Consider the following 9451-nt stretch of genomic DNA (forward strand, 5'->3'; position numbering starts at 1 on the left):
CGCGTTTTTTTTCGCTGGTTTAGGTCGGAAACATAAACGTCTTGGTAAATTTCGTCAAGCATACTGACATCAATACTCAGCCAAACGTTATTTTTTAGGTAGCAACGTCGAACCTTTAACTCCTAATTTGCGTAGTATTTACAATAGCCGAAAAAAAAAGCCAAGAAAAGTACTTACAATTCGAGTGGAAACCAGGTAGCACGACAGTGTACACAGGTGGAGGGAAGGCGCGCCGCTGTTTTGTGGACGAATTGATTGATTGATTGATTGATTGATTGATTGATTGATTGATTGATTGATTGATTGATTGATTGATTGATTGATTGATTGATTGATTGATTGATTGATTGATTTAAATAACTTTAATGTTGATTGAAATAACTTTAATGTTCTGTGGGCGTAGCTTCCATTTTTTTCTTAAGATGTAACCGACTATAGATAGAGTGTCGTGTTTGCCTTTTCACTTGTGTTCCCGTGTTCGGCCCTGCAAGTTTGGCCGGGTTGGGGTCAACGTTCGTATGAAAGCTGAAACTCATTCTAATAGTTTTTTTTCCTTTTTTTCGATTTATTGCTTCACGTAATTCTCAAATGTTTTCGGAAACATGAAATACTAAAGGAGCTTCCACAGTAACCGACCGTATTAAAACTCTCTGCCAATGCTACATATTTAGCGGAACAACTATATGACACCGAAGTAAAAACAAATAGAAAGAACAATACAGTATGGAAATTAATGCAAATGTGCGAGTACACAAAGATGTAAAACAACGGAATGAGCTACTACGTACTCGTCACTCCAATTGTCGAGAAATGGTTTGAAAACGACGGTCAAAGCTATGTTCTATGCTGGATTGATCGGAAAATACAATTCAACATTTTGTTGAAGGAAAAGTAAGCAGTTATACAAAGTTACATGCAGTCACATCACATAAAAGGTGTTTCTTGCATAAAACAGGTCGATCCGAAAGTGCTTTCTGCTCTTGCTTGGAATCGGGGGATACTTAGGAGAAGAAGAAGCAGCCATTAATGGCGGGTGCGATGATACGTGTGACATTGATTTTGCAGCAACTTGTGATGTCACCATGTATATACTGGGTTGTAGAGCGTACTTCAGTAAGGTGCGAGAACACTGTAGTTACTGCGTGCTATATTCGGATATTTTCGTGTCGTCACGTACGATAATTTAGTTTGAAGTTTATGTGAACTAGACGTCAGTGCGTTTCAACCTTTTTTAACTTACTCTCTAGAGCCGACGAATGTATTGTGTTCAGTGTTTTGTCTAGTTTTCTCGTTTATTTGTTTTACGCTGGATTATATTTTGTATCTATTGCTTGACTAAGACAGAAGTAGCGCGAGTCACATGTCGTGTTAACTGCACCTACCGCAGTATTAAAAAACAAAGAAGGAAAAACGCACCTTCCTTAACATGCGCTGAGTCCCGTGTTTATAAACTTTACGCTCTGTTTGATTTGCCATCTTCCTACCATTTTCGTCAAATTTCTTATACTTTAAATAGAATTTCATTTTGCTCTTGTCCTAGGAAATCGGCTGTTTTAAGTGCAACGATGTTATTCAATCGGCGCAAAATGTGTATAATGAAAGAATCTATGTGTTATCACTGAGACTGGCGCACTTTAGGGAAAAGCTATGTATAGAGTCGTTTGTGTAAAAAGCCTGAAATGTGAAAAGAAAGCACACAACGTCGCCATGCCTATAGCAGGCAATGTAGCACGCAGGCACCCGTTCAAATAAAGTCGCGAAATGTATTTCTTGTAAAATGACACTACTTTATATACGCGTATTTGAATAGGAAAACCGCGGCCGGATTCAGATCAAGCTTGTTCCTAAGATATTCCGAATGGCTTCGGAGCATGCTTTTATTTAGATAGCGGAAAGCACGCTCGCGGTAATTATAATTCCCATGCAAATTTACACACACCACGTTCAGCTCAAACAAGACCTATGCTTGTCGCCTTTCCACGAAATACAATTATGGCGAATGACGTTGGCTGTTCAACACGCATTATCCATTGGGTGTCGACTCCTACTCTACTGGATATCGTGCTGGAGCACCTAGCCGGGCCCCCTGTGACATTACATCCGATAATCTCGTATCGCCTGCTTAGGGCAGTACAGTGACATTTCAATTTGTATACACTCATGTTTATTCACGATCTTTGCCATCGCCTTCCAGCCTCTTCTCGCTACTGACGTGCCCAAATGCAAATGCAAAATAATCCTTCCCATTTAAATTGTTTTTCTTTTCATCACCACAGTATATATCTGTTGTGGGAGCTCACACAGATTTCGAATCAATTCTAAATCATTTAGTGCTTGCTGCTAGGTTTTTTGCGTCACCGTGTGAAGCTGTCTTCTTTTGCCTTAAAAGTGAAGAAGGTAGTTTGCACTATTGTCTTTTTTACAGATGTATCAACACGTCTACAAAGAGTAGAATCATTTCATTAAACGAGATGCAAGAAAGGTCAATAAGTCTAACACTTATATTCGCAATCGACTTTCTTGTTTTATTGCAACGTACACTTAACAGATCGAAACACAAAGATGTCATACGGTTGGCCGGAGCAGAAGGGCCGAATTAATCAACTCAGACTAAAATATTTGCGCAACACATCCCCCTCGTAAGCAGGCTTCTTTGAAGTCCACGTTGAGAGATCTGTTTAGACTGGGCTCTTTTATAGGAGTAACAGAGAATGGAATAAAACTCCGCGATGTATATTCGATGGTTTGTTTTGTTTTCTGTACAAAGTTGCCGTGAAACCTTTTTTTTTTCTTTTTCAGTTATATATCTGCCACTGCGCATGATGTGCTTCGTTTACTATTTCCCGCGTTGATAAAATCAACTTGTACGCTCCTGTGGCCAATAAATAAATAAATCCCGTAATTAACATGTCGCAAGAAGCGCGGCGCGAACAAACCAGAGAGAGAAGGAGGGAGAGGGAGAAAGAAGAAGCGTGCTGCGTCGCCCCCGTCTCGGCTGTGCGGTATATTTCACGGCGGTCCTCCGTTTCTCGCAACGCGCCAACGCCTTCGTGCCGCGCCTGTCCAAAACAGAATCGGCGCCAATGTCCCCGTTTCGTAAGAGGCGAGGTCTTTCACCGGCTCGCACATAACACGGGGTGAATACGACTGGGTAAACGGCCGCTACCCTCTGTGTGGATAGAGAGGACAAAAGCGTTCTCTCTTTCTCTCTCTCTTTCTTTACGAATATGGCATCAGTCGAAAACTGTGAAGACTGAACGGAGACGCGGTGCTTGGGAAAAAGAATCGCGCCGACAAGCACTTGCTTGTAAACTATGAAGTTAGGAATTCTTATCGTTAAAGAAGAAGGACATTGCATATTTAGCGCAGAATTGGCAGCAAATGGCTATTTTAAGATTAATTCCTTATTTGATTTTGAGGATTGTGATATAGTTGCTAGACATCGACAAAGAAACTGAAATCGTTTCAGGCAGCCATGGGTGTAATTGCAGGATAGCCATTCGCAGCCGCTTCTAGCAAAATACCTGTAGTCACGCTATCTGGTCATTGTGTATAACATACTGTGGAGTGTCCTGTGAACACTGTCGTTTATCGCAGTTAGTCTTCTGCGAATCGAAAGTGTTCTCATTACTCTTCTCCTGGATTACCTGCAGAGTTCGCGCTTCTTTTTTTTTCTTTTTAAGGCGAAAGCCTTAAATGCCTCAAAACGCGAAAATTGACAATCGGCGGCGTCTACACGACTGATGCAAAACATAATCACATGATGACGTCACTATGGCGTACGTCATGCAACATGACGTCATAGACTTAATCACATGACTTGGTCGTTTGGTCAAAGGTGGGCCGATCACGGAGGCAGTGCACAACCAGGTGAGGTGTAGAAGGCTTGCAATGCCTCCGATCCTGGAGGCAGTGCAAAATCACGTTAGGCGCAGAAAGCTTTCAGAGGGGGGTAAAAGAGAAGTAAAAGAAGATGGCTTTCGCCTTCGAGTCGTCGTAGACGAATGCGTAATGCGAGTTTTTTTTTTTTCTTTTTTATCCTACTGCACGTGACGGCCTTCTTTTATGCTTTTGTATGCGAGCTCGCTCGGCTATTTTTTTGTACTCTTCTAAAAAAAAAAAAAACAACGGACATTTGGGCTAGTTCGTACGTATTCATCTCGGTGGAAAAGATACGCAAACACAAACGCACAACGAAGGCTAGTGTCGTCCATCCTATCCTTAGTACGTGTCTGTTTGAGCGCCTTTTGCACCGATATTGTACTCTTCTGCGACATTCGCAACGTTGTTCGCTCGCTGGTCCGTTCGTACTCTGATCTTCGGCAAACACGAACGCACAAGCGATGGTTGTACAACAAAGAAAGCAGCCTGGTGGAGGAAGAGAAAGCATTTTTAGGAGCAGCAATTTGAAATGTTTTTAAAGTTAAGACGCTGAGAAATGATATAACGCGGCGTTCTCATTCTCTCACTTCTTACTTATCTGTCTGGTTCTCATGATCTTTCCTTTCTTTCTTTCTTTCTTTCTTTCTTTCTTTCTTTCTTTCTTTCTTTCTTTCTTTCTTTCTTTCTTTCTTTCTTTCTTTCTTTCTTTCTTTCTTTCTTTCTTTCTTTCTTTCTTTCTTTCTTTCTTTCTTTCTTTCTTTCTTTCTTTCTTTCTTTCTTTCTTTCTTTCTTTCTTTCTTTCTTTCTTTCTTTCTTTCTTTCTTTGAATTCACCTTTGAGACGGCAATCAACTGGTCTTGACACGGTCCGTGGTGTGGGCACCGTTTTTGATCCTTAAAGCTCTTATGCGGACTTGGAATGAAAGCACCGTGTTCTGTTTACCGAGAGAGGCACCAAAAAAAAAAAAAAAAAAAAAGCAGGGTGCTTTGGCTCTTTGGGGGACGAAAAAAAAACTGAACTCGCGATCCGAGCTATGCGTTGGTTTTGCCTCGGCGAAAGAGCGGTCAGAATTGGGGATTCGTGCTGGGGGGGTGCTACGCACAGGTGCGCAGCATTACGTCTGTCATGAAGAGGGGCGACAGGTTGGCAGGCTCCTTCTAATCTGACCCCCCCCCCCCCTTTCATTCCGACGCCTCTACTTCGACAACACTTCTACCCTTAAAATACTGAAATAGCTTTTCGTGGAGCTAGAACGTTGTAAACACACGCTTATGAGGACCGCAATGATTGCTGTCGCGCCTTCCTTTCTTTCTCACATTTTGAAAACCTGTCAGGCGACACGTGTGCCGCTTACTGTGTGTAATATTTTTGTTGGTGTGTGCGTGCATTCTTTTATGTGTATATGTGTTTGTTTCTGCGTGCGTGTGCTATTGTACACACTTGAGTCTCAAGGTCATGCCTGCTTATTTCACTTCATATCCGTCCTATATTAAGCTTCCTTCACGGCAGTTGCAAAGATATTTGCAAATGATTTTGAGATGTGCAGATTCTAGCCTTAGAAGCACAGCTTACCTCACTTGTATTCGACCAATCTTAGAATATGCCTGTACTCTTTGGGACCCATCACAAGTAGTTTGATTAATAAATTAGAAAGAATTCAAAACAGAGCAGCCAGGTTTGTCTTGGGTCGGTATGGAAAAAATCACAGCTTGTACCGAAATGAAAAATTAGTTAAACTGAGAGTCACTGTCGTCCCGTCGTAAAAAATGTGTCTGAAACTTTTATACCAGATATTTCATTAAAAAAAAAACGGGAATAGATGGTGACATTTACTTAAAAAAGCCAGATTATATTTCTCAACGCATAGATCATGAACACAAAATAAGGCCATGCCGGGCCAGGACGAACTGTATTCCAATTCGTTTTTTGTTAAAACTATTAACCAATGGAATAGTTTGACATCTGAGCAAGTGTCCAGTGTCGATGAAAATGTTTTTTTTCAACTCTGTAACCCCCTTGCTGTAATGCCTCGAGGCAAAGCGGGGATATGTAAGAATAAAGAAAAAAGAATAAAGAATATCTGTATGTGTACTGTCTAAGGCACTGAAATAGGCGGCTTGGCGTTAGGAATGAAAAGAAGAAAGATGATGGAGAGGTGGATATCACTGACAAAATACGATGCTGCTTATTAATTATGGCGTTCTTTCATGACGGTTGGCCGTGCTCTAGATCTTTCCTGCAGGCACAGAAAATTGCCATCGCTTTCCGCCTCGTTTCAATTAAAGGTATCGAATTTGGCCGAGCATTTTCATTGTTACCGCATTGTAAAAGTGTCGGATCGTTCAGCGCCTTAGGCTTCACGAACTGATATGCGTTACTTTTTCCGACTTCGAATGAGATTCGTCGTTCCCGAATTAAATAGCAGAATTGTGTATAAGTGGAGCTGCCGGGAAAGAACGCTCCTGGAATATGACTGAGCGCTTCGGCACAGCAGAATTAATGGTGCTTCTTGCGGATCATTTGATACCGGAAACAAAGCGGTATTCTGATATAGATAACTCTAAGGCAGATCCTTCGGTGGTTTTGGTTCAGTCGTAGCGCAGTGCGAAGAAGGAAGAAAAGGAAGCAGACCTGCGTCCCACTTTTGGCGCCGTCTCGGCTATCAAGACTCGTGTAAGTGTTCAACTCATCTCTCGAGAAATCTCTTCTCGCTTTGCGACGCGTGATCTTGGCGTGAAGCGACTCGAGAGTTTATAGGAGAGAGCGTTTTCAAGTAGATATGTCTTTGGTGTAGAAAGCGTTGTAACCTTAAAGGTGGGTGAAACGAAAAAAAAAATAAATAAACTAGTACACGGAAGGGGGAGGAATGAAAACCCATTTAAACGAGTGAGTTAGCACTGAAGGGTCGTTGAGGATGAAAACGAGGCTTCTTGCGGATGGGAGAGAGAGGAGAGGAAAGTGGGAAGTTGGGCGGAGAAGATTTATGGCCCTCATTAAACGTCGACCACCCGACCACTGAAATGACTCCGCTATCAAAAGTAGAGGCCACTAAAAACGACAGCCATATCTCGCCGGTGGTTAACGCGGAAGCGTTGCGGTGCACTCTCGAAGGGTCTTCGGTTTGTCGTTCCTTGGTGGGCGCCCAATGCCACTTCAGCGCCTTGCAGTGGAGATCAGTGCTTTGCACCGGAGGAATCACCTCACCTCCTCTCCACACTTCTATCTCCTCACACGGCGGACCGTCCCTTAGCCCACGTATGTGACACTGCTAACTGCACGATATCGAACGAGCCCGGCAGGACGGTGTAGGAAGACTGTTGGCCTCTAATAACGGCGCGACGATCTCAAGAGCGTTCCCGCGTTCCATTTTGTGAAGCCAACTCCAGAGGAGGCACTGGTGAAGCTCTTGCCCGGCTGGTAGAAATATAAAGTGGCCGAGGAAAGCAGCCGCCGCGGCATCCTCTGTGCGTCGTCGTCCTTTTAAAGCGCAGTGAGCGAGGGCATAGCGTGGCAACCTGATATTGACGCCGTCGGCCCTGTCAGCGTTGGCCACTGAGCGACGCCGCGAGTAGAAAACGCGCTCCTTCAAAGGCACGCCCGCCTTTCGCTCGCCATAGAAGTCTCCGGCCTGACGGCACTGCTTCTGGAATATAGATGAGGCTCGTGAATTGGAGGGGAGTCTGGGGGTAGGCAGCGCATAATAGCCTGGAAATGGAAGCCAGTGTACGACGCTCCTCCGGTGAGCAGGGATGGCGCCGAGAGTGCCGCCGCTTTCGGCATTCCATAGCTGACTTGAAAGAAAAGAAAAGACGGTGAACTGATAGCGCGAAAGGCCGATGTCGTTCCTTGTTTATGCGTGTTTAAGGCTCTTTACAGAAAGGAAGGAGGAGGAGGAGGAGGAGGAGTGTTGTTTGCTTCAGGTGGATCTATAGCTATGCAATGGTCGCAGGCACTCGTTCCGTCCGTACGCCACCTGTCAATCGCGGCGCTGCCTGAAATTCACCACATTCACTTATGAACGAAAAAAGGGGAAACTCAAGGAGCGTGCTGGGGGGGGGGGGGGGGGCTAGTTGGTAAGACATTATTATGAGAACTTAAACGGCGCTTGGGACGCGACACTAGAGTTGGAGTAGACAGGACGAACGCAGCGTCTCGTCCCGAATGCAGTTTTAAGTTCTCATAAAGAAGGGGAACTTTTTCGGGGAGCTCGTTCCTCTGTAAGACACAACTAAATGAATCCAACAGGCATTTAGGGCAAGGAGAGCGTAGGGAACCTTCATTGTTGTCTTCAACTGTAGAGTAGTACCTGATTATGATGTAAATTGGAATTAATTAAAGTGGACGAAGAAACACCCCTTCCGTCGGTGAGATCCGAACCCACAGTCTTCGAATCGCGAGTCCGACGCTCTACCAACTGAGCTACGACGGAAGGCGCTTCCCTCTGCACTTCGCTGGGCATTTCTGTACGTGTAATCAATGGGAGTGTTAGCCAGCGCCACTCGTAGCCAAGATTAACTTGATTGTATCACATCCAGTTGAAGCACGCTGCACGTAAGGCAAATCAAACCGAACCATATATTTCACCATTCGCACTCCAAACCGGTATTATGGAATACTTTACGGGAAGCTGAAGCATCTCTCTCACTAATGCTGTAGCTGGTGGCAGTGTGACAGAGCCGGTTTAAGGGCAAACACAGAACCTTTTTATATCGCAGTCAACGAACTATATAATAGGCTGCTTGCCTCATGGCGTAACACCAAAGAGCGAATCATGTTTGACACGTGTCAGAACGCTTCATATCACTAAACTTACAAGGAAAGTCGCAGCCACATGATTGGTCATTCATACCACCCAGTGAAAGTCAAGTTTCGCGCTTTATCCAAATATTGTTCTTGTAGCCGTAAATATTACGAAATTTGTCGCTTGTAATGCATTTAGAAGTGTGATGTTTGTTCGCCTTGCCTCCACCTGCCGCAATTATACATACCGTGGAAAATTACCTGCCTTCTCCATTTTTCCAGTCAAGGAAGGGTTCCTGAATTTTTTTACGCTGCTCATTAATCAACTACACGGGCTACTTTCTGTAGCTTCCGCTCTCATTAGAATGCGGCGGCTGTGCACTGACATTGTAACCAGTAATATCACACTTTGAGCACAGGACGCTAAGCCACAAAGTCATTGCAATGACATAACTACACTGTACAGCGTCAGCGTCGGGATTGAGTGATACTATTAACAGTCAGCATGTGGTCGTGGTACACGTTCTTTATATTATTGTGTTGACTTGTATTTATCCGTATAAAAGAAAGGTGTTTGTTTTTTATTCATCATTGTTAACTGTTCGGACACGTCTGCGATATGGGCTTTACTTTGAGAACGTTATTTTTGTTTGTTTGTTTGTTTGTGTTTGTTTGTTTGTTTGTTTGTTTGTTTGTTTGTTTGTTTGAAACTGTGCACGACATTTTCCTAGCATGGAACAGTGTATTGTTCATACAGAATAGTTCTCTGTGAACAATAGCTAACAGTTACGGTTCAGTCGAACAAAACACTGAAGGAAAAAAAAGGACC

General features: G+C 43.6%; 1 non-coding gene across 1 annotated transcript; it reads right to left on the reverse strand.

Annotated features, from left to right (window-relative positions):
- Positions 1–8238: 8238 nt before the first annotated feature.
- On the reverse strand, positions 8239–8311 carry Trnaa-cgc (transfer RNA alanine (anticodon CGC)). The gene has a single exon. It is a non-coding gene; the product is annotated as a tRNA-Ala (tRNA).
- Positions 8312–9451: the final 1140 nt, after the last annotated feature.

The sequence above is a fragment of the Rhipicephalus sanguineus genome, chromosome 3, assembly GCF_013339695.2.
Source record: "Rhipicephalus sanguineus isolate Rsan-2018 chromosome 3, BIME_Rsan_1.4, whole genome shotgun sequence".
Classification (NCBI taxonomy): Eukaryota; Metazoa; Arthropoda; class Arachnida; order Ixodida; family Ixodidae; genus Rhipicephalus; species Rhipicephalus sanguineus.